The following is a 6,000-nucleotide window of genomic DNA, read 5'->3' on the forward strand; positions in this document are numbered from 1 at the left end:
AAAAAAAAATGGGAAAAAATTGTTTAACAATAGGGAAATAGTTTCAGGGCTCTTCTGCAAGTATGCGGCAGATGTTTTCTAGAATAGATTTATAGCGGCAGGTGCACAATTGCAGAATTTTTAAAAACTTACTTTAGGGATATCAAAATATGCTAGTACCCATTTTCATGTACCCCAAATTTGATGGGACCACTTAAAAAAACGAAAAAAATAACCTAAGTACTCTTCTGCATCACTTCTTCAATGTCGGGAAAAAACACCTGCTGCGGCTATTTAAATCCCCGACTTTCAATTACAGGCTAAAACGCGGGTACCCATAGTGATCCCCCATGTTTTTACAACTTTAGGGGGGTCATCCAATTTTTTTAAGGAAAATTCGTAACTTTACGCAAATCCAACTTCGCAGGCTCCCGTTTTCATTAATTTCATATTAAATACGGGGATAAGCGGGCGCCCGATACTTTAACACAGGTAAAAACTCCGATATGAAACGTAAACTTCGACAGCGAAGTTTATGTTTCATATTGAATACCCTCTTAATTGTAGGTCAGTGACTGTGTCAGTCACAGATATATGCGATTTATCTTTGTGCTGCGTTCAGACAGCTAATGCTTGTTATGTATAGGTGTTGTCGTAATTTCTCTTCTTTTTGGAGCATATGTTTACGTATGGGGTATGATGTAGATCCCATTTACCTCCGCATGGCCGGTGGTTCAAATTCAGACAGAGGAAGCCCAGCAGTGAAGATCCCAACAGGTATGTTGTTTTTCTATTCACTAACCTAACCTCCCCCCCCTAACCCTCCCTTAGGGGTGCCTAACCCTAACCTCGCCCCCCAAGTGCCTAAACCTAACCCCCCCCTTCCCCAGTGGCAAACGCAGGATTTCCAGAGGGAGGTTTCCAAAGTCTTCATTTTAGAGTGAGTGTGGCCCGTCCAGGAAGAGGGCAGAATTAGTACTTAACCAGCTTTAATAAGCGTCATACAAAGTATATTGTGTGTATTAATTCCAGCATATATAGGACCAGTGATCACAGTAAGCCATTATATGCGGCAGTAGTGCCATCCTGCCTGAGCTGAACGTATTTATTTAGATATGGACACCATTCCAGACTATTGAGGCAAGTCCGGGAGCCTGGAGGAGCAGCGGAAGAACCTAGCACTGCCCTTGACATATATGTACATATTGGGCTCTATAGCAGTGCATCTCTAACAGTGCATGTTTTCCAGATCTTCTAGTTGGCGCACAGGTTATTTATTACTGGCTGATACATGTTAAAAGATCCACAGGTGGTGCTAATTATTTCATTTGTGATACTGAGAAGAACATGCAGCACAAGTAACAATCAATTATATTACTATTGTGGTCATGGTGTTGGCTGGGGAGAGGGGTTTCCAAGCAGATGGAACCCCCCCTGCATTTGCCTATGCTTCCCCGCAGCCTAACCCTAAGTGTCGGGCTCCCGTAGTAGGTCTATATTGACATTTAGACCGTCGGCATGCTGACTGCATCCCGGTTAAGTGGCCAATAGTTTCTTTGAGATGATAATGTTAAAAGGGAGTCCCGCTGAGAAAACTTACCTGTAAGTAAGTTCTTCTTCTGATATGCGCCTTGTAGTGGATGTCCTCTTCTCCGGTGGGCAATTTCCCTGTCTGGCTAGTCTGTTACAGTGTGTGTGGCTGTGGCAACTGGCTGGCTTGTGGCGCTATATACAGCTGTAGTGAGCGGGTCTAGTGTGGTGCTCCCATGCACTTTCCTGGTGTGTGCCACCAGTGTAATTCCTTTATACGGTTTCCTCTCCGGTATGGGATCCCCTGTCTATAAGGCTGGTCCAGTTTGAAATTAGATATGGCAGTCGGTGCATCTGCGATGCTATGTATGGCTGCGATGTGTGGGTAAAAAATGCAAATGTCACACCTGGAATTAATTACATACATTTTGCCTGCTTAATTGATAAAGAAATAATGAAGGAATAGTCCACACCTGTCCATGAAACAGTTTTAGATCAACTGTCAAATTACTGTTGGTCCCTTAAAAAGAGGGGGCTACATATTAAACAGCTGTATTCCTAAAACCTGCCTCCAATTCATTCTCTCTCTCTCTCTCTCTCTCTCTCTCTCTCTCTCTCTCTCTCTCTCTCTCGTTTTCCTTCCCATCTCCCTGTTTCTTTTCCCCCCTATTTCCTCATCTCTCTTCTCATCTCTTTTTCTCCCTCTTTTCTTCTCATGTATCTCTCTACCATCCATCTCCATCTTTCTCTCCTCACACACTCTTCCCTATTCCCATGCTCTCTCTCCCTCTTTTCTATCTTGCCCCGTTTGGCCTTTCCCATTCTTTTCTCTGTCCCAGTCTTTCCTCTTTCTCTCCCCCTTTTTTCTTTCTCTCCCTCATGTGGCTCCCAGTTTGGGGCTTTCTTCCTTCAGTGGGGGTTGGTGGACGGTATCCTATCTGGCAGCCAGTGAAAGCGGCGAAGGCTAACCTGTCTGGTTTGATACCACAAAACAAATACTGTAGAAAAAGTTACCGTAGGCTTTGTTAGTAAGATGTCAGAACACACAGTGCATCACACCTTGCTACGCATGAGGCTGCATAGCCACAGGCCTGTAAGAGTGCCCATGGTGACCCCTGTCCACTGCTGAAAGCACCTACAATGGGCACGTGTGTGTTAGAACTGGTCCATGGAGCAATGAAAGAAGGAGGCCTGGTCTGATGAATCATGCTTTCTTTAATAACGTGGACATTCAAGTGTGTTCATTGTTTACCTGGGCAAGAGATGGGACCAGGGTGCACTATGGGAAGAAGGCACACTTGCAGAGGCGGTGTGATGCTCTGTGCAATGTTCTGCTGGCAACCTTGGGATCTGGCATTCATGTGAATGTTACATTGGGATGCAGTTAATATACCTACAGCCGGGATGCCGGCAGCCAAAATCACGGTGCCGGAATCCCGATCAGCATTAGAAGACTGGCACCGGAAACCCAACATGGCTGGAGATGCCGATGCTGGAATCCCAACAGCCGGCATCCCAATCCGTGGCCAGGTAGGTGTTAGCTGCGAGGAAGGGGGGGGGGGGGTTAGGTTTAGGCACCCGGGGGGAGTTAGAGTTAGGCTGCGGGAGAGGGAAAGTTAGGGTTAGGCTCCAGACAGGGGGGTTTGGGATAGGCACCACCAGGGGGAGGTTAGGGTTAGACACTAAGGGGGGAGGGTTAGGCACTAAGGGGGGAGGGTTAAGTTTAGACACTTACCGGGAGGTTAGGGTATGGGGTAGGGAGGGTTAGTGTTAGGGTGCAGGACAGGAGTGTTAGGGTTAGGGGGTGAATAGGGCAGGAGAACACTACTTACCATTCCCCTGTCAGGATTGTAGGCATCATGATGCTGCTGTCAGTCTATTGACAGCTGGCATCCCAACTGTCTGGATATCATACCGATTCCATTACATTGATGCGTACCAACTACCTAAACCATGTTGCAGACCAAGTACATCCCTTCATGGCACAGTATTCCCTGATGGCAGTCTCCTTTTTCAGCTGGATACTGCCACACTTCAAAAATTGTTCAGGAATAGTTTGAGGAAAATGACAAAGAGTTCAAGGTGTTGACTTGGCCTCCAAATTCCCCAGATCTCAATCCAACCAAGCATATGTTGGATGTGCCGGAAAAACATGTCAGAGCCATGGAGGCCCCACCTCACAACTGACACTTGAAGTATCTACTGCTAATGTCTTGGTGCCAGATACCACAGGACACCTTCAAAGGTCTTGTGGAGTCCATGCCTTGAGGGGTCAGAGCTGTTTTGTCTGCACAATGGGACCCTACACAATATTAGGCAGGTGGTTTTAATGTTATGGCTGAAGAGCGTAAATTAGGTGTTAAGGGGTGTAACTACTCTAGATTTTCATGGGCCCATTAGAAAAAGTTTCAAGTGGTCTACAAAGTGTCTTGGGAAGCATACACTCTCCTCACCTCCAGTCCCTTGTTTCCCTCACATGATGGCCTCCTGCAACTATTGGGTCCTGTAGCAGTTTCTATCCCTGCTGCCTTTCTAGATATTTCCATTTTACCAGGTGTCCTTCTCCTGGGACAGGAATTGGGAGAATACCCATTTTTTATTTTATAGAAAAATTATTCAAACCCAATTATGATTTCAATAACTAATACATTCTCTTGCTCCCTCCTGGGGAAAGAGTCTATTTTAAGTGCTAATTATTATTTTGGCTTTATAATGAATATCCTTCTAAGAATAATAATTTAGCAGTAATACAAGAAATAAGGCATCAGTGGTTTAGAGAATTTGACAGCGCATTGAGGCAGAGTGAGTACTATTCCATGGCGTATTTTGATTACTTTTTAACTGACCATGACCACAAATCAGATGGATGCAAATATGGAGATGGGCACTGCATGGATGCAACAAAATATATGACTGGAAAGGTGGAAAGGGGGAGTACTCACATAGGCAATGTTCAGTAAGAACATACTTACTGCATACAAATGAGCATGTGTATCTAAACCTGTTTAGAGGTATATTTGTTGCACTATTTATATTTTTTTTAGTAATTTGCACTAATTTTACTGCCAGCTCTGTAAAAGCCTTGTTGTGAGCAACTGTAGCTGTTTTATAAGGTATGATGTATTCTTTCTACTAAACACAGCCTGTGGTTAGAGTTCATTTGTGTTATGCTGAAGTAACCTGCTTTGTACTTTGTTTCTTTACACAAATACTGTGAGTTAATAAAAGTCTATGTTGGCTGAACTACAACATCTGTCACCACCAGTTCTGCCTTAGGCTTTAATGCTCCTATACGGCTACTATCACTGTTCACTTAACATATGTAAACCATGACAAATATAACATATGTTTCATAAAAAGAGGATTCACGCTATCATAGCTTCAGGCAGTTGTGTTAATCCTTAATGAAGTACTGTATATACATAAGCCACAGTTTGAAAAATAACGGGCACTTGCAAATTGAAATATCCATATTACTTTATAATGATAATAACAAATAATTATATTGCCAAAATGATTACCAATGTTTGAGTTAAATATCTCTCAGACCCAGTAGTACTGTTGACATATCCAGATAGCAGTGCCACAATAAAAAATAAAATAAAATCAATTTCCGGATACATTTCTAAAAACTGGAGCAATGGAAAGTTACTCATAGTAACTAATAAAATGTGGTGCTGGATAAAAAGTCGTTGCTCATAGCAGCATTCAATGGTTAGCTTAATTAAACTACAATAAATATGACAGTCATACTGATGATTTGCTACATGCAATGCCTTCTTTTTTGTGTTTGAAGTGTATGTGTGGTTCCTGTCAGGCTTCAGATAGACTTGGCTACGGCTGTCCACCACTGGTTTATAATGTTCCATATTATTATACTTCTCAAGTTTGGAGAACTGGGATTCAGGAGAGTGGACTTGACCAAGTTGCTAAGGGGACATGGCAGTGGGGCTGATTTATTACCGTTCGCAACTGCAATTACGCACGCAAACGGCCGATTGTTGCTTTCTGCACATGCGTATACATTGCAGTGCACGAAGGTCTCACTACGATCGGACTGCGACTACGCAGACCCATCACTGATTGATTAACAGGAAGTGACCATTTGGGGGTGGTGACGGGGTTGGTGGGCGAAATGCAGGAGTGCCAGTGCGTTTGAAAGACCTTACAGGGTCGTACATAAATTAGCCACTGCAATTCCATACGCAGGTTGGGCATTCACTGTGTGTAATGAGGTTAGCAATTTCTGAGATAGGTCTGACCGATGGTACTCGATATTACCGATGGTTTCGCAGACTTGCAAAGTATTACAGATGTGTGTAAGATGAAGTGGGCATCCTTATGTTAGGCTGCAATGGCATTGCATTGCAAACATTAGCATATTTTCGCAGTGGGTCTGCGTGCGTAATTGCAGCTGCGATTGCAATAGCGATCCATAATGAATCAGGCCCAGAGTTACGACTCCCCAAGTTTTAGGAGCATGGCCACACC

The sequence above is a fragment of the Taudactylus pleione genome, unplaced genomic scaffold, assembly GCF_031769625.1.
Source record: "Taudactylus pleione unplaced genomic scaffold, aTauple2 ptg000041l, whole genome shotgun sequence".
Lineage (NCBI taxonomy): Eukaryota > Metazoa > Chordata > Amphibia > Anura > Myobatrachidae > Taudactylus > Taudactylus pleione.